Below are 20423 nucleotides of genomic sequence, written 5' to 3' on the forward strand. Positions count from 1 at the left end.
TGGTTGGGAGGTGGATTTGTAGCATGTCCACCCCTAATATAGACCCAGAACATGTTTGCCAGTAGCACTTCTTTCACTCATCACAGCGTTGCATTTCTCTGTTCCATTAGGTGTGCCACAGGGATGGTCAACCGCACCAGAGCCACTCCAGCACACGCCAGCAGCAAGACCAAGAGAGACCATGTCTAGGTCACCGTGGCCACCAGGAGCCCATGGTGGCCTTGACAGAATGGAGGTAATGCAGTCCTGAAAAGTGACACTTCACTGGGGAAGAGAGAGGCAGAGTTTGGCCCATGGCTCCCCACAGCAGGGAAGGAAGTAGGAGGCTGGAGCACAGGAACGGGTGGGTCAAGGGGATCAAGTGCACCCTCAGTAAGTTCACAGATGACACCAAGTTGGGTGGGAGTGTTGATCTGCTGGAGGGCAGGAAGGCTCTGCAGAGGGATCTGGACAGGCTGGATCGATGGGCCGAGGCCACTGTATGAGGTCTCTCATACACTGTATGTGTTGGGTCCTGCACTTGGGGCACAACAACCCCATGCACCACTACAGGCTGGGGGAAGAGTGGCTGGAAAGTGCCTGGTGGAAAAGGACCTGGGGGTGTTGGTCGATGGGCAGCTGAACATGAGCCAGCAGTGTGCCCAGGTGGCCAAGAAGGCCACCAGCATCCTGGCTTGTATCAGCACTAGTGTGGCCAGCAGGACTAGGGCAGGGATCGTCCCCCTGTACTCGGCACTGGTGAGGCCGCACCTCGAATCCTGTGTTCAGTTCTGGGCCCCTCACTGCAAGAAAGACCTTGAGGTGCTGGAGTGAGTCCAGAGAAGGGCAACGGAGCTGGTGAAGGGTCTAGAGCACAAGTGTGATGAGGAGCAGCTGAGGGACCTGTGGGTGTTTAGTGTGGAGAAAAGGAGGCTGAGGGGAGACCTTCTCACTCTCTACAACTGCCTGAAAGGAGGGTGTAGTGAGGTGGGGGTCGGTCTCTTCTCCCAGGTAACAAGTGATAGGACGAGCGGAAATGGCCTCAAGTTGTGCCAGGGGAGGTTTAGATTGGAGATCAGGGACAATTTCTTCACGGAAAGGGTTGTCAAGCCCTGGAACAGGCTGCCCAGGGCAGTGGTGGAGTCCCCATCCCTGGAGGGATTTAAAAGCTGTGTAGATGTGGTGCTTAGGGACATGGTTTAGTGGTGGGCTTGGCAGTGCTGGGTTAACAGTTGGACCTGATGATCTTAAAGGTCCTTTCCAACCAAAACAATTCTATAGTTCTATGCCACGTTTGAGGGTACCAACTTCCCCATGGGTGTGTGCTAGAGACAGATGGCAAAGGCCCTTCTTGACTATTTGGGGAAGAAACAGCCATTTTCAAGTAATACCTCCCTACTTGTCACTGTCTCTGTGCAGCCAAATGATAGTCCGGTGAGGAGATGGAGGAGCAGTGCTTAGAGAATAAACCCGAAACCGTGATCCTGACCCAAAAAGCCAATAGATGCTGATCAGGAAAGGACCAAGACTAGACAGGCAGCTTGGATGTATACTATATACAGTATGTACGTATGTATGTGTCAGAATGCCATGCCATTGTTACTCGTTATTCTACTGTTTTCTACAAGATGACTCCCTTTCATGGTACCACCCTGTCTGCTGAAGAGCCATGAGTGGAGGCACACCGCTGGTTGGGTTTGGGTCGGCACCCTGTAGTACGCTACGTTTAGAAAGAGGTGATGGATGAGTACTGACTACAGGTCATCTCGGCCCCGTTTGGGGGATGCCAGGCTTTTCCCAGGCTGCTTTCAGCCATCCCAACCGAGGTGGCTGCCACGGTGGGGGTTTGGGAGGGGGGCAGGAGGGTGCCGGGGAGCAGGAGCTGCGGGTGGCGATGCCGCGCGCCCCGTGTAATGAGGCTGCCGATGATGGATTTACCTCATCTATTACCTTGTGCAGCGCGTGTGTTTATGTTGTGGTTACAAGCATTAAACGAGGGCAGATTAGTTGTGTTTGTGCGGCTGCCAAGCTCGCTGTTGTGACATTTCCATCTGCCTCGCTGTTGTATAACCCTCTGCTCCCACTGAAATTAAGAGCAAGGAAGAAATCCCCGCCATCCCTGCTCCTCATACCGGGGCTGGCAGGGCAGCTTATCCCCCAGCCCTCGGCATCGAGTCCCAAAACCTTTGCTCCAACCTAGACCTGAAATCCCGTGTCTTGATCCATGGTCTGGGGCTGCTCTGCAGCCAACGGAGAGCAAAAACCCTGTTTGCACTGATGTATGTCAGCATCACAACCGGCTCTGATAAACTTTGAGGGCTGACAGTTATCTTCAGACCAAGACAATTTAGGACCTGGTCCTGGAAAGCCGTTATTTTCACCTCTCTGGTGTGCACCAGCAGCAGCTATCAGCAAAGGCAGCAGCTTTTCGTGTCATGGCAGACCCTTACCCTACCTCATCCCCCCATAAAAAGCTAGAGTAGGATGGAGAGCATCTCTGAAACGTCACAAATCGCAGCCTGCAGAGATCTGCTGGCAATGGCTGGTGGACCCAGGGCTTTTTCCTCTGGTCTCCATGGTCTGGGGCTTGGGTGTAGGGCTCATGAAGTTGGGAATAGAGGCCTCCTACACCTTCTTTCCAGGTAGTGCCACCAACCCCCTCATCATGGACGATAAGGACCAGAAGTTGCCCAATGAATCCTCTTGATTTAAAAGACTCAGAAGAGGATTTTGGCACCCTGCACTCCCAGGAGAAGGCCAGATGTAGAGGAGTTAGGCTTAAGACAGGTGGATAGGGGTCAGGATTTTTAATGATGCCTTTGCAGCTCTGCCCTTTCAAGTTTCAAGAGTGTCTTCACTTCCTAGCTTTCTCCTACCTCGACAGTAAGCCCTGGGATGGCAAGTTGGTGGGGCGAGTGTGGGAGATGATGAAAGACGAGGAGGTGACGAAACTTGTACTGAACGTATTGTTGGCTCTTGGCCTGAGACTCTCAAGGTCTTGCCAAGATCGTTTTTGCTGGGAGGATACGCTGATGATGACAGCCAGGTATTTATTTGATGAAATTCTGCATATCTATCGGGAAAGTACGTAAAGTCCCGTTTCCCCAAATGCCGCGGGACTAAGTAGGCTGCAACAGCCTTGAGCCCGAGCCCAAGCCTGCCTGGAGCCACTCCTGCACACCCTGTGTGCCTCCCCGCTCCCTCCCTTCACATTGCATCTCCCCAGCTCACTTTCTGATACCTCCTTGGCATTTTGCTGGCTTTCTCTTTGCTTTCTCATCCCTCTGATGTAGATTGAAATACGCACACACACCCTTTTGTGCATGCAACTGCAGCCCAACTAGAGTCCTGGGAGAAAGAGCAGTCTCTCCTCCATCCTTTACAGAGATTCACATTTTCCAGCCCAGCTTTGCCATGGTGGTTGGTGGCCTGCGTGAGAGTTTTTACTGTTTTGTCTTTCACCAGACAAGGTTGGGAAACTCTTCTTTCCTTTAGCCCCAAGGCAACGTAGTAATTCATCATAGAATCACAGACTGGTTTGGGTTGGAAGGGACCTTAAAGATCATCTCGTTCCAACCCCCTGCCATGGGCAGGGACACCTTCCACTAGACCAGGTTGCTCCAAGCCCCATCCAACCTGGCCTTGAACACTGCCAGGGAGGGGGCAGCCACAGCTTCTCTGGGCAACCTGTTCAACCAAATTGGCCAACGTGATGCTCAGCTTCAGCGAAACGTGCCCTCGGATCAAGGTGAGGACTGATGGCTACACAACTGCAGCCTCTTGGAGAATGGGAGATGCTCTGCAAGGTGCCTCTCTGTCCTGCCCAGTGGAAAGGGTCATGGGTCCCTTACCACCACGACTGTCCCTCGGAGAGCTGCCCTGCAGGATGTCCTAGCGATATGACAAGAGGACACAGCCTCAAGCTTCACCGAGGGAGGTTCAGGTTGGACATTAGGAAGCATTTCTTCTCAGAAAGGGTCATTAGACATTGGAAGGGGCTGCCCAGGGAGGTGGTGGAGTCACCATCTCTGGAGGTGTTTAAGAAAAGACTGGCCATGGCACTTAGTGCCCTGGTCTAGTTGCCATGGTGGTGTCAGGGCAATAGTTGGACTCGATGATCCCAGAGGGCTCTTCCAACCTGATTGATTCTGTCATTCTGTGATTCTGTGATTCTATGTCCAGCCCACACGGTGTGGGTACCATGACCCTGGGCATGGAGCAGAAGTCAAAGAGGGGTTACCTCTGGGGTGAGCCAGCACTTGTGATAGAAAAGTCCCATCTTGGGCTGGAGAGGAAAACTCAAGGAGATGTTTACAAAGACCAGTCCTCCCAGAGGCTGCCCAGGACTGGGAGGAACAGGAGTCTTGTGTAAGCCGTGCCTGGATGTTTCTCTGGATGGATGCTCAGAGGGATACAGGAACCAACAACTGCAGCAATGCAGCATAGGAGAGAAGCGAATTTATTTTTGAGGGGAAAAGGTACCAAATTTGGGGGTCTGCATCCACCAAGATAAATTTACGCATGGGACATCCTGCAGATTGAAGAAACCAGGAAGCCGCTCAGGGCATTAAATAACCCAGATTCCTACCACATGTTTTGGGGGAGAAAAAAAAACACAAAAACCTCCTTTTGCAGCATTCATGCAAGTGGCCCACGCACAAAATGTAAGATAGGAATGGTCCTTTTTGGCCACTGCTCTTGGGACAGAGCGTCTCGGGACTTGTGACAAACAACGAATGAAAGACAAATGTTGTGGGACTGATGCTGACGCCGCTGCGTGTTACCGCGTCGGGATCAAGGCGTGAGCTGGGGGTCGTGACCAGCAGACTCCTGCACGAAGCAGCACAATGGAGATAGGTGATACATATTTTCTGCGTGACGGACAATCAAACGCTCGGCGCATCCGAACGCACCGTGCACGAGAGCAAAACATCTGGATGCGCTGCGCGATGAACGAGACGTGGGCAGGTCACGCCCCTGCAGATAATCCGTTGTTCAAAGTGAGAGCTTGCCACAGAAATTTGGAAAATGAGGGGAGCAGGGCAAGACTCTTATTATGCTTGGAAAGTATTTAAATATGTCAATATTAAGGGAGCGTAATTACCACTCAAGCAATTCCAGCAAACAAGCCGGTAACGGCGCCTACTTTACGGGAAGTGCATTTCCTCTTGGCAATCTTCTGGCTGGGAATTATTGAGTGCGTGGCTCTCCTGCTCCCTTCCATCTGCTTCATTGCCAGCACCAGGGGGACCAGCATCTTCCAGCGGTGTGTGCTGGGATGCACATGGGGGACCATGCCAGTCACCGCACCCTGCTTGGAAGTGACACTCTAACCCCTGAGCAAGGTCTGCTGTGGGTCCAAGGACATGGGCAGCCCTGTGCTGTTGAGGAACCCCATCCCGTGCACTCTTACTGTGTGTGCTCTCCTTGGCGTCAGTGCCGAGCATCATGTCTGTGGTCAGGGTCACCAGGAGTAGCTCAGTGCTGCTCTGCTTCTCAGAGCATCTGCCTGGAGCAGCCCTCGCAGCCACACTGAAGGAAGAGTGAGAGGAAGATGACTGCGGTTAAGGGACTGGACTCCATACCCAGATCTCCTGAGTCAGCTCCCAGCATCGCCACCGACATCCCATGTCGCGCCGGGTGAGTTGCTTCACCCTCAGCAACGCCGGCCCCTGCCTTATAAAGCCCTTCTGTGGTCGGTTGTGTGGCAATGCAGAGTCATGCTCCAGCTTGGGGAAGTTACTAATGGTCTTTGACTTCTTCTGTTTTGAAAACAGTGAACCCAAAAGCGAGGTTCCTTGAAGCATTAGTCATCAAAGGAAATGGCGGCTTCCCAAAGCTGCTGAGAACATTCCCAGGGCTGCTGGGAGGGGACAACCTCCGCCTCCCTATTGGGGATGCTTAGGGTGCATCCAGGCTGGCATGTGGTCCAGGGAGATGCGGAAACTGGACAATTCCCATGAACTAAACTCATCTCATGGGAAAGCTACCCTGCAGAGTGGCCCCCCTGCAACTCTCCCCTCGGGATCATCCACAGGCACTGCTGACCCCTCATCTACCTAATGCCATATACACAAGAACCCACTAAAGACACCAAAAAATAATCTTCAGCCAAAGCGGTGGCAATTAACCTCATCGCTCATTAGCTAGGGCTGTATGTAATCCTTATGATTGAGTATGAGCATTTTCCAGCTTCCCTGTGCGTTGTGGAAGTGCTTTCATCCACACTTCACAGGTGGCCAACCAAGATTTCAGGGATTTATCCCAGAACACCCAGGAGACTCATCCATCTCCACTGAGATGCTGGACCACTCTTCCCTCTGCTGGGACCCAACGCTGGGTGACAGCAGTGGTCACAGTCCATCCTTCAGCAAAGACAGGTCCCAAAATCTGCATGGGGCAACATGATGCTCGGATGAGGTGCAGGCATTTGGGTTTGGTTATTGGGCTCTTTGCATTCCTGGTTTTGCCACCACTTTGACTAGTTTTGAATTGCATTGACTCAACATTGCCCAGGTTGAGTCCTCATCCCTGGAGGGATTTAAAAGCCATGTAGATGTGGTGCTGAGGGACATGGTTTAGTGGTGGTCTTGGCAGTGCTGCGTTAACGGTTGGACTTGATGATCTTAAAGGTCCTTTCCAACCAAAACGTTTCTGTGATTTTGTGTTCTTACAAGCCCAATGTGAGGTGTGTGAGTGCCCATTATTGTTCATAACACATGGACCATAGTATGGGCCCTTTTAAACTCATTAAAAGCACTTGAATATTTTTAACTGATTCATTTTTTTTTCCAATATCCACCCAATTTGAGTCCTAATCCCATCTAACGGCTGCAGAGGAGCTATAACAAAAGATTAGCTCATGTTTAATGTCTGTTTAGTGCCTGAAAGGCATCTTGGAAATGTAAAATGCCACAGAAATGCTGAATAGTCTTGTTTCTGTTGTCAGCACTCCCCTTGAGCAATGCCCTTAAGCCTGACAAATGCTCACCGCGAGCGACGCGAATATCCTCTCATTATATTTGAACAATCAGATCTTATGCTCTGGCGTACAGAAAGCCCACCACGATGGTGCCTGGCTAGCAGGGGGCATTATTTTTCTGAAAATAATTTCAGAATAATTCTGAATTTCTCATTGCGAAGCTCTGCCTGTTGCTCGATCGCTGCTGCCGTGCAAGGTCCAGCCTCCAGTGCCCCAGCAGAAGGGTAACGGATGAGATCCTCCATCAGCATCCTGGAGGGGGGGAAACCTGAGCTGAGTGGCTTCATTTTCCAGTGTTTCATCCTTCGTGAAGAGTGTTGGCAGGTGTTATGCTAAACCCTTGCTGAAAAGCCACCACTGGGACAGCAAGTATTTTTTAAGCATATTTTTTCCATTATATTTTTGCCCGTGTAGGGGGAGATAGCCCCATTCACAGAATCACACAATCAATCAGGTTGGAAGAGCCCTCTGGGATCATCGAGTCCAACCATTGCCCTGACACCACCATGGCAACTAGACCATGGCACTAAGTGCCATGTCCAGTCTTTTCTTAAACAAATCCATAGATGGTGACTCCACCACCTCCCTGAGCAGCCCCTTCCAATGGCTAATGACCCTTGCTGAGAAGAAATGCTTCCTAATGTCCAACTTGAACCTCCCCTGGGGAAGCTTGAGGCTGTGTCCTCTTGTCCTATCGCTAGTTGCCCGGGAGAAGAGGCCGACTCCCACTGCGCTACAACCTCCCTTCAGGTAGTTGTAGACTGCACTAAGGTCACCTCTGAGCCTCCTCTTCTCCAGGCTAAACAACCCCAGCTCCCTCAGCCGTTCCTCGTAGGTCAGACCCTGCAGACCCTTCACCAGCTTGGTCGCCCTCCTCTGGACTCACTCCAACACCTCAGACACCCCACTCCATATTCATTATTTTTCTGTTGCATCCCTCAGATCATACCAGCTGATTCCATGACTGTATCCATGTTTTTCTCCCCAAATACCTCCAGCTCGTGGTGTTTGTGGGAGTTGGGCTGCCCACAGCCGCACTCTCTGCGCCGCATTGATCGGCACGGTAATTCCTCGAGCAGCACGGGGCACGCTGTGCATTAATCTGCTCCCGTTAGCTGTAATTTGATAACATCAATGCTTGGAGCCCAGCCTGCAGGAGCATATGGATGGCTTCCCACTTCGGGCTCCTGCTCTTTCTCACGGCGCGCTGTGACGCAGGGCCGGGCACTGTAATGCGTGTGATTGGAGGGGGGGATGTCTCTTAATGTGGGTAATGCACTCAGGAAGTCCGTTGTGGACAAAAAAAAAAATCAACCAAGCCTTAGAGGAGGCAACGGTGGAAGGTCCTTTCCATTGCCCGTTGGCATGGCTGCTGTGCTGCTCCAGGATTAGAGTGATGATGGACCCTCGCAGCCATCGCAGCGTTGGGTCCAGGTTAATTACGGCAAGTCATGGAGTTGACATGAGCAATAACTCAGCACAGGAAGGACATGGATCTGTTGGAGCGGATCCAGAGGAGGCCACGAAGATGCTCAGAGGGCTGGAGCCCCTCTGCTCTGGAGACAGGCTGAGAGAGTTGGGGTTGTTCAGCCTGGAGAAGAGAAGGCTCCAGGCAGACCTTCTAGCACCTTCCAGTACTTCAAGGGGGCTTATAAGAAAGATGGGGACAGACTTTTTAGCAGGGCCTGCAGCGATAGGACAAGGGGTGATGGTTTTAAAATAAAAGAGGGGAGATTCAGACTGGATAGAAGGAAGAAATTCTTTACGCTGAGGGCGGTGAGACACTGGCCCAGGTTGCCCAGAGAGGTGGGAGATGCCCCATCCCTGGAAACATTCCAGGTCAGGTTGGACGGGGCTCTGAGCAACCTGGTCTAGTTGAAGATGTCCCTGCTCATGGCAGGGGGGTTGGACTAGGTGACATTTAAAGGTCCCTTCCAACCCAAAGCATTCGATGATTCTATGAATAACAACGATGCAGGTGAACTCGGTGGTGGCAAACACTTGGTGCCTCCATCAGGGTAGAAGGTCTCTGGTGTATGGAGGAACTGCATGGTGAACTGAAGACAAGCATGCTGTGCTGATGGCGATGCCAAGGCAGGGAGCTTGCTCCCAGGCAGGATGGCAGGAGGGATGTTGATGTTTTACAGCATGGACCAAACTTTTCTGATTTGATCCCGTTAGCCTGCTGCAATGTCTTAATATTGTTTGGACACTGCGAATGAGGTGGAGGAGGCAGGAAAGCACCAGCGCCACATCCAGCAGCACGTGCTGGGTTGTCTCAGGGCTCTCTGCATCCACAATAGGTGCAGGGATGTAGAGAAGGATGTAATGAAGGGCATGTCAATGAGAGGAGAAGAAGCCCCCCTGCTTTCATGCCCCCCAGGTTATTCATAAGCTTGGGGGAAAATAAGCTGCAGGTTACTATCATGTTTTCACGAGCAGCTCTCCTGTCTCTCAGCAAGCCAAGCACACGGTGGGGGCTGCTGTGAGTTTCACAGTCTGTCTGTCTCCCAGCTCCCAGGGATGCTGCCACAGCTTTTCCCTTGCCAATGGAGGTCACAGTCCTGCTTCGGGATGTCCAAGGCTGTGCTGGTCTTGTCCCGATGGTAATTAAGGTGTAGGCAACCACTTCATTCTGGGGGTTTAATTTTTAGACAGCTGAAATTAGGAGAAATGAATTCCAGGTAAAATGTGCAACTTGTGTCCCTATAGGATTATATTATATATTATATTGCATCCCACCACGCTGTCCTGCGAAGAGGGGTTGGCCTATGGTGGTTGTTCCACCTTCATCACTCCTGGTGGCCACAGGGGACACAGACATAGGAAATTTGGGTTACTCACTGCTTTGGCTGGATGACAGCATCCTGCAGCCGTGAGCTGCTTTCTTGTCCTTTCCTGATGGGACACGTGGCTCAGTAAGGCAGGACTTTCTCAAGGTGGGACAATAGTAGTTGGTGGCTGAAATCAAGTTCCTTTAAATTTAAGGTCTGTTAGGAACAGCCCAGCCAAAACCTAATGTAGATGGAAATACAGGAGCTGGAAGCTTGAATCCTTTGAGATCAATCAACTGCTGTTGTCTTTGGTAGGGCCAGAGCACAAAGCAAAACCCAGCCGTGTTACAGGGAGTAATCATGGTCCTAAAGCAGTGGGTCATGCGAAAGAGTGATTTCTGGCTGTGATCCCAACAGTGCTACACTCGGAGAGAGGACCGAGACAGTAATACTGAGGAAGCTTGATATTTCATGACTGGTTTATTTGTTTGATGAAAAATCATCAAGGAACAAATGGGAAAAGTAGTTCTTTTCTCTAATATGTAAATGTTATCCCAGAAAATAATTTCTTTTCCCTGTAATAAATCTTGAGGAGGAACCTCTCTGATGGGCCTTTTACCCCAGCTGTCAGCTGAGATAGGTGGATGGGAAGATGTAGAAACAAAATAAGGAGATTTAAAAATAATCTAGTTTCCATTTCTCTATCAGACGTAATTTAAAGCGAGCCTAACCATCCACGTTTCATTGCCTGCAGACAAAACAAGGTGTAACGTATATCCCTTCAGAAGCACTTGAGATGATTAAGAGAAAGGCTTTCATAGAGCGTATTGCCTTGAATAAACACCAGCTCTCCTTCCCCGCTTCGGCACCGAGTACCCCACCACGGTGATCTCTGCATCTCACAAAATGGATTTCAGATGGAAAAAAATCAACTGGGTGGTGGTGCAAAAATGCACCAAGGAAAGAGGATCTCCTCCTGAGGCAACGGAAGGTCTCCAGGGAGACCTACAGCCAGCCTGGTTTTCAAGCAAATATTAAATATCCAACTCTGAATGGCCTCAGACACCCTTGGCCTGGGAAGCCCTGCTGAGGCAGAGCATCTTGCCCGTGTCATGCTTTCATATGGATGCAAGCTTGGATTCTAACCAAAGCGCTCTAATGGAGATTAAACAACTCCACAAGCAGCTGCTCTGTGGTGATATTAAGTGGAGACTGGATAAAGTTATCAATTGAGATTGAACCGGGGAAGTTCTGCTAATGCACTCGAACAACAAAGGTGCACAGATGGCAACTGAAATGCTTAGGGAACTTCTTAAGAAAAATCCAGCTGAGCCTTATGAACAAATGTCCTTTGTAAAACCGGCATCTAAGGAGCTAGCGAGGGAGATGCTGTCTGAACTACTTTAATTAATTTATTTTTTTTTTTTTTTGGCCATCAGGGACCTGCCTGAAGGGTGAGATGTTTAAATTGTCAGTACTGTTGCAACAGCCCCATAGCTGCAGGGAGTGAAAAGGGAAGGCAGGATTTGCGTGTGGCCCATCAGTGCTTGTTAAGGAAACGGCAATTCTGTTTTTTCTAAAAAAAATAGGGTAAAGAAACCAGATTTATACAATTCTTTCCTGCCCCTTTGTGTGAGGCAAGGGTGTTTCTGAGCGCAGCACCTTGCATCAATTCGCCGAGGTCTTTGAAGCTGCCCAAACACAAAACATCAGGCTGAAGACCTGGCAGAGGTTGCCTCGCTTGACACGCACACAGCTAACGATGGAAGAAGGCGACGCAGCTTAGCTGATGGCTTTGAACTCATGCATATGCCTTCCAATTATTTAAATGGCCTGGTTAGATAAACATCAGCACCCAGGGATCGCCATTAATATGCACAAGAACAAATGTTCCAGGTTTTTAGCCTGTAACTTATTCAAACCAGTTGGTCGGGGAACGGAGCTGTTGCACTCGTGTTGCCTTCAAAGCTGAAGCCTTCCAGGGAAGGGACTTGTCTGGCCCCGTTCACCTGTCCATGTACTCTTATATACAAACAAGGATAATTGCTGGGGTCCAGTGGTCTCGTGCTTGAAAGGTCTGCAAGTGTGCTTCAACGTCAGAGGAGCTGTTCCTCTGCGAGAGGTCATTAGCAGGTGACAGGGTGTTTATATTTTGCTGGGGAATCGAGCAGGCTGCGTCGTTGGCATCCTTCCATCACTGCTCCCCTCATAGGATGGATCTGCTCTCCTCCAGTCAGAGAACGTATTTCAATGCCAGGTCCCCAGCAGTACCGGGAGGGTGCTGCCTGCTGTGGCTCCTGTCACCTTGGCCAAGTCCCTCCTTTGACAGTACAAAGATCTAAGGGCAACCAGGCTCTTCATGGGGTGCTGCGGGTCTTTCTGAGGGGTTTGAGGCCAAAGGGATACCCAAGACTTTGATGAGTAAGTGCTAATTAAATGTAACCCAGCTTCTGGCCTGTGGCTCAGCAGGCCATCCAGAGGTGGTCTACAACATGATTGTCACTCCCAACATATGTTTTCAGGTGGAATTAGCCATATGTCTCATTAAAAGTTCATGCCAGGAGATGGTGCCCTGAGGGAAGGGGAGGAGCACACACATCCCAGTGTGATGTCCAGAAGCCCAGGCTCAGCCTGCCTTCATCAGCCATCCCACACCAAGCTCCATGCCCTCCAGCAGCAGTGTGGAAGCAAAGAGCTGGTGGTTAGAGACATGGTAAAACACTGCCACCGTTCGCTTGATGGCTGTGTCAGTCCTCATACAGTTCCTTCTTGCAAGCTTGACCCCAATCCTGGCACCTTTGGCCGTCAGCAAGGCAGTTCCCCAACACCTGGTGTTACTGCTGTGTCCCTCACCCTGATCACCTTTCCTGCAGATCATTTAAACCACTGGCAAAGGGAGGTTTGCACGAGGACACCCTTCCCAGAGTAGAGATGGTTGCGGTTGGGCACTGGCAGCACCCCAGCTCTTCCAAGATCCCCACCACCACCACCAAGGGCGAGCTCTGAGCTTTCCCAGATGCTGGTGAGAAACATTCTTCTACCACCTGGGCCAAGCCGAGGACAACAATGACTATCCATTGCTACCAACTAAACCAAGGCAGAGCAGGTGGGATGAGAAAGGGCTGGCTATCACAGGCCAGTGCTTTAAGTGACACAATAGGACAACAATGAAAGCAATGATCAGACAGCACTTTCAGATCGCTAGTTTTCCAAATATCACCTGACCCTGTTTAGCTAATTTTACCCTTGGTCCACATGGGAAGGTGAGTTCATGCCACATGCCTGAAATACAGCACCTCGATACAGATATGGGCCAGATTTACGAATATATTTGATGTGGTTTGCACATCTGTAAGTTGTGATAGGTCTAACCTGGGCTTTCTGGGGCATGAGACCTTCATTTGGTGGAGACTGATTGAGGGAGGAGGAAGGTGAAAGGTGGGTTCTACAGACAGCCAAGGGGAAGAGTTTGCTGTTATGGGTTACCAGAGTTAAAGTATTCTTTATGTACTGGTATTACAGTACATGAATGTACTGTATGTACATTTATGTACTGGTATTACAGGAGCTGGGCCCCTCACTACAAGAAAGACCTTGAGGTGCTGGAGCGAGTCCAAAGAAGGGCAACAAAGGTGGTGAAGGGTCTGGAGCACAAGTATGATGAGGAGCAGCTGAGGGACCTGGGGGTGTTTAGCCTGGAGAAAAGGAGGCTGAGGGGAGACCTTCTCACTCTCTACAACTACCTGAAAGGAGGGTGTAGCGAGGTGGGGTCGGTCTCTTCTCCCAAGTAACAAGTGATAGGAGCCTCAAGTTGTGCCAGGGGAGGTTTAGATTGGAGATCAGGAAAAATTTCTTCACTGAAAGGGTTGTCAAGCACTGGAACAGGCTGCCCAGGGCAGTGGTGGAGTCACCATCCCTGGAGGGATTTAAAAGATGTGTAGATGTGCTACTTAGGGACATGGTTCAGTGGTGGGCTTGGCAGTGCTGGATTAATGGTTGGACTTGATCTTAAAGGTCCTTTCCAACCAAAACGATTCTATGATTCTATGATTCTACTTACCTTTGCAAATCCAACTGGTGGAGGGAGAAACAAGCACATGTTGACAGGCTCTTTAAAAATTGATTTTGCTATACATTGAATTGATACAAGCCAATGGCAGAGATGTGTATTGACATTTCTGAAAGCCAAGTGACGTATGTGGTACGTGGACTGGGGTCAGTAGTTTGACTTTTCATGGGTAAAGGGGTCTGTTATCTTCATTGCTTAAATACAACCAGCCACGTGTGGACAATAGGGACATTCTTGTCTTCTTTGGAAGCACAATAAAATCACTGACGTGCTGGAAGGGAGTGCTAGATGGAGGGGTTATGCCATAACAATAAAAATTACTACACAGGCTGTGCCTGTCAACCTTCCCTTAAAAACAAGCCCTCCCATGTGCCTTATTCCCTGGCATTCAATTTTAAAAGTATTTCCCATTTCAGTTTTGAACCTGGTCAGCAAATGCTGTGATGTTAGGAAAGGATAAGGGATTTTTCACTGTGCAAAGCAATTTTTTTACTTCACAAACAGCCATGGGTATCAGCTTGGAGGCCTTACACCAGACATTGCCCTGTTATCTTGCAACCTTCTCAATAAAAGGACTCCAACAGCAACCCAGTTTCCCAGCAGCCGTGGAAGTAATGCACTGGGTGTTCCAGTAAACTGTTGCTATTTAGATTAGATGCACTTCATAGGATAGGTGGAGACATCTTTCCCCCAAAAAATGAATTAGATATTGATGTCCATCTTTTTCATACTTATGAACACATACTAATGTATCAAATGCAACATAATGGCCGTGTGCTGCAAACCTTGGCCCAGGAGAGGACTTCCTGAAGTCCACGGAGCTGCTCACTTGAGTAAAGACCACTTGCATCAACAAGAGCTCGGGCTCTCCAAGCATCAGTGATTAACTTGAAACACAAACGGTTGAGATCAAAACTTTTCAGAAACCCATTAAAGAAAAGGATGGTGCCAAATCAATAAAAACACCATTTGCAAGACCAATTAGCTGATGTATGAAACAGAAAAAAGTGAATCATATATTCACCTTTCCTGGACTCATTTTTGGCACAGCCTAACTGTGTTCCATAACTGTTTGCCTGGGTACTTATTCACATACACATATATTTCCATATAATCATACACAGGTGGAGGGGTTGCACTTATTCTTTGAAATACTCTTTATATTGGGAAAAGGAGGACTTTCTTAGAATCATAGAATCGTTTTGGTTGGAAAGGACCTTTAAGATCATCAAGTCCAACCATTAACCCAGCACTGCCAAGCCCACCACTAACCCATGTCCCTCAGCACCACTCTACACGGCTTTTAAATCCCTCCAGGGATGGAGACTCCAACACTGCCCTGGGCAGCCTGTTCCAATGCTTGACAACCCTTTCCGTGAAGAAATTGTTCCTGATCTCCAATCTAAACCTCCCCTGGCACAACTTGAGGCCGTTTCCTCTCATCCTATCGCTTGTTACCTGGGAGAAGAGACCGACCCCCACCTCGCTACACCCTCCTTTCAGGTAGTTGTAGAGAGCGATAATCTTTTTGCATCTTGATGAATCTTGGTTGCAGCAGCCCTCCACATTTGATGGCAAATATTTTCAGAGCAAGTCAGAGTGATGCCAGCCTTCCTTGTGTCCATCCCAACTTGTGCAGAGCTACACCCGACACTTCTGATGCATCGTTGTGCATCAGGTCCCTGTTGGCAAAGAGCGTGGGAAGCAAGAGTTCATGGCTGCTTGAACTCTGGGGACACCAGAATTGCCTCCATCTGCTAAAGTTTTGTAAACCTGTCATTGAGATGGGGATCCCCAGCATCACACAGGGCTGGCATCCTATCTGCTCCCAAGGTGAGTGTCCGATGCCAAAAGCAGATGGGGGGGAGATCAAGTTGGTATTTGTGGGTCCCCAGAATGTTACCCCAAGGAACTGGACTCAGTGGTTTTAACACAGGGTTATTTCTCCAGTTGCATATAGTCATGTATAAATTCTTTCTGCTTCTTTACACGCTGAGCTGCCCTAGAAGCTAATTCATAGGGTATTTAGTGCAAATCAATGCTGACAACAGCAACCCGTCGTCTTCTGGGTTATCCAGTATGAACCAAATATTAAGATCCCTGCTCTTGCTCTTAAGTCACAACTGTTACACTTGGAAAAGGCTGTGCAGGTCTTAGTAACAGACATGGGTTGACCTGATCTTATTTGTCAGCCATTCCTAGAAAAGAAGAAGCTGCATATAATATTTTGGTGTCTAATTATGAGGACCATTTTAGTACTCCATCTGCTGTTCTTGTGTACTGACACTTATATATATCTATATTGGGAGACCCTCTAGCACCTTCCAGTATCTGAAGGGGCTACAGGAAAGCTGGAGAGGGGCTTTTTACAAGGGCATGGAGTGATAGGACGAGGGGGGAATGGTTTTAAACTGAAAGAGGGGAGATTGAGATGAGAGATTAGGAAGAAATTCTTTGCTGTGAGGGTGGTGAGACCCTGGGCCGGGTTGCCCAGAGAAGCTGTGGCTGCCCCCTCCCTGGCAGTGTTCAAGGCCAGGTTGGATGGGGTTTGGAGCAACCTGGTCTGGTGGAAAGGTGTCCCTGCCCATGGCAGGGGGGTTGGAACTAGGTGGTCTTTTAGGTCCCTTCCAACCCAAACCATCTGTGATTCTATGATTCTATATTGTAATACATGTTAAAAAGTGCCTTTACAATTTATCATCCGGTAAAGCAGATGGATGTATACTGCTCAAGTCACTCCGAACAGCAGAGAAGTCCTTACCCTCAGGGCACCAGTCTCCATTTTCTCCTTATTTGTGGTCCAACAGAGCAGTGACCCTGCTCACGTTGGGATTTCCTGAGATGCTGAGAAGCCATCCAGCTTTTCTCTCAGGAAGGGGGCTCTGAGCACACGGGTTTATCTTATGCAAAGGCCCTTCTGTCACAAATAATGGTGGCCATTGCTTTGTTGGGATTTTTCTCGCGGAGGTGCGACGGGTACAATTCCCAGCTGTGCTTCGCAGAGAGCCTGCCATCATCAAAAGACATTCAGAGAGTCTTGCGCACCTAGGACAGGTGTCGAGGAAACTGAGTGAACCCTAGAGATGCAGCCATGGAAATAATAATCCAGTTCTGGATTTGGCAAGCGGACAAGGGCTTATGTCCGGAATCAGGGTGGAGGCACGACGAGCTGATGGCGCCCAGCAGAGAGCCAAGACTGCCATTTCTCTGAGAGAATGGGGATTGTTTGCTCTGGTCGCTTTCCAAATTCATTCTGATGCCTCGGAGGTGAAAGAATTTCAAGGAAACATTCGAGATGCTCATTCGGTCACATCCAAACCTTTTTTTAAAACATGCCTCAGCAAAATGACTCGCTGTTTCACACGGGAAGGCTGCGCGGTGCGTCAGCAGCGGAAAGTGCCGGAGGCAGAGCAACGCCGCGTGGACGGCGCTGAGTCTGTCGGGCATCTGGAGCGGTCAAAGGCCAACGAGATTTTCCAGTATCCTCTAACTGGTGCTAGAAGGAAAAATATGAAAAGTCTTTGGGGTGCAATATGAGCTGATTAAAAGAAAAATAAAACAAAGCACTAATTAACTGTGCTATTAAAGGTCCATCCACTTTGCTGGAGGAAAGAGCAACATCTTCTGGGATGGATGCTTGCTAATAAATCAGGAGGGCTTTGTTCATCTGCCAGCTCCCCCACAGGCTGGCTGGGTGGTCTTGCTGCGAGTCAAATCTCTTTAACCTCAGTTTCTCTATCTGCAAGATGGAGAGGAAAACTATGTATTCCCCTCTCCCCTTTAATGAATGTTGAACTCCAAAAAAAATCTTAAAAAATCAGAAAGTGCTATAGAAATCTGGAGTGTTGCTGCTATTTGTTACATAGGAAAACACAAGTTCCTGGGCGAGGAGTCCTTTTACCCTTTGTTATCACAGAGATTTTTTTAAGATAGAAGAGATCCAAGAGAAGGAGATATGTCAGCTTCTCCCTAAGGAAGGAGATGGACAAAAACTGCTAAATCCTGAATGGGACACCTTCCAAACTGGAGGAATTGGGCAGATGTCTTCCATCAGCAGACTGATTATCTGCTTTGCTGCCTAGAAAGGTGGCTGGCAGGAACCGCCTCAAAACATTTATACCACCTTGGATCTAGTGGGGTTTCCTACAGAAGTGCCACGACCCTTTTTCCGTGATGAAGAGGTAGACACATGGAAATCAAAAGGCCATCATGACTCCAGCCTGGCCCCCAAGACGTTGAGGCTAGGGAGGTGGATGGAGTACGCAAGTTTTGTAGGAGGAAGGAGAGATGTGGGCTGCAGGGAGTCCTCTTGCTGAGCTCTACCCCACGTCACGAGAGAGCAGAGAGAGAAAGAGGTGGTGGAAGCGGCATAGGAAGAGTAATGAGAAGGTACTGAAGACATGTGAGGCTAAACCCAAACCCAACAGGTCACACCCAACTCCTTGCAGGAACAATGGATGGCCAGACATCAGGATGCTCATTAAACCAGATCAGGTTTTGCTAAGCCAGGGCTCACTCAGTCTCTTTATTAGTTTATATTTTTTTTATAGTTTTTTTTCTGATCTAGTCTGGTTTTTTTCATCGAATCACAGAATCGTTTTGGTTGGAAAGGACCTTTAAGATCATCAAGTCCAACTGTTAACCCAGCACTGCCAAGCCCACCATTAACCCATGTCCCTCAGCACCACATCTACACGGCTTTTAAATCCCTCCAGGGATGGGGACTCCACCACTGCCCTGGGCAGCCCGTTCCAATGCTTGACAACCCTTTGGGTGAAGAAACTTTTCTTGATCTCCAATCTAAACCTCCCCTGGCACAACTTGAGGCCATTTCCTCTTGTCCTATCACTTGTTACCTGGGAGAAGAGACCAACACCCTCCTTTCTACAACCTCCTTTCAGGTACTTGTTTGAGGTACTTTAGTTAATTGTTTTTTACCTTGGATTATCTAGAACAAGTGTTTTTTATGTAACAGCCCTTGCTGAGATAGAGACCATGACAGATGGAGCCTGAGTCCTGCAATTTAGTATTTAGATGGCCCTGTCAAGAGTGTGGTCAAGAACATTGTAAAAAATGGTAAATCTGACCATCCACGGTGTCTGCCAAGTCAAGGAGCTGCAACTCAAACATGAAGGCAGCCATCCAGAGGGAACTGGATTTGTTTTTCAAGGTTGCCAGTCTAGGCATAATTTTACCACCTTGCACCTTTATATTCTCGTGCTCTCTTCTTATAGTCCTTCAGAGAAAATTCTAAGATTGCATTTCGTTATTTTCTACCATCAGTCCCACGATTCGCTAACGCAAACTGCAAGGTGTTAGCAAACAGTAGGAACAGTAAAAATACTTCCCTGCAGTTGTGAAAGCGTAGGTGTAATGTATCTATTTACTGAATTACAGAAAATTGCTTTCCTCCTGCAGATGACTGTTGGCAAAATCGGTCACTTAATTCTGAAAAAGACTGAGAGAAAGGTAACAGCAATTGCTTCAATGTCATGGCAACACATGCCAGCACTGTGAGGATCTCAACATCTTGCTGCAGTCCTCCGTTGGAAAAAAAAAAAAATCATCTTTACAGCAGCAGTTTAGCCCTGAAATTTCCTGGGAGCAGCACTCCTGGGGAAGCATTACCCACACTACCAGGTCTGCAGAATTTGGGGGAGCATCTCCAGCCAGCTCCATTTTGATCATCCTTCAGGCAGCTGCCTCTGCTCTGTCCAACCCAGAATTACTATCAGCAGGTGTTTGACAGTACCTCCCTGCCTGCTGTTAAAGTCTTCCCCATAGCTTTTCAATAGAGCAACCTCTGCAAGAGCACAGGACCAACATTTTGTGCCGTCTTTGCAGCCATCTCACACAATCAAGAGCTTTGAGGGGCTTTGCTGGGTGGTGGGATGATGGCCGGGGTGGGTGTGGTGGCTCAGGCTTTTGGCTTCTCCATGTGAATGTAAATTATCTTGTTATCCAAGCTAATCAGATGGGAATAAAATCCTTACAGGCTGTAAATTACACTAAGTCCCTAGGATCTACAACTCACCCTCCCAAAAAATCAGCTCTCTTGCCTTCAGCCAGGGCTCAGCCGACCGTATGGGTGGAGTATGGGTGGATTCCCAATGATATCATGGAAGGATGTGGGTTTGCCTGCGAATTCCTGTGTCTTCTCCTGAGCTAATTTCACTCTTTGTTTACTCTTATCAGGACGTCTGCAGCCAAGAATTAATTAGCAGCACTGCCTTCGTACATCGGGGTCCTACCAGTTCAAGGCATTGTACACACACAAAGCCAAGAAGATCTGCACAGCTTAAAACAATTTTTTTAAAGGAAACCATTACTAAGCACTCTTACTAGTAAAAAACCCCAGCTAATTATACCAGCAAAAATAAACACTTAAGTGGGGAACATCTCTCCAGCTTCACTGTATAAAGCAAGCAGTGGTAGTGGTCAGGAAGAAGATGTTTTAGTACGGATTTTGGCATTTTTTTTTTTGCTTGCTGAACTGCTTTTCTACTGCCCTGCACTATGCCTGGTACGTGGATAAGCCAGGCCAGATATAGCCTCAGTTATTGCATTGCCTGGGGCTGTGAATTTTTGCTTTTGTGTTTTGTTTTTGATTTGGTTTTTT

Source organism: Nyctibius grandis, chromosome Z, assembly GCF_013368605.1.
Source record: "Nyctibius grandis isolate bNycGra1 chromosome Z, bNycGra1.pri, whole genome shotgun sequence".
Classification (NCBI taxonomy): domain Eukaryota; kingdom Metazoa; phylum Chordata; class Aves; order Nyctibiiformes; family Nyctibiidae; genus Nyctibius; species Nyctibius grandis.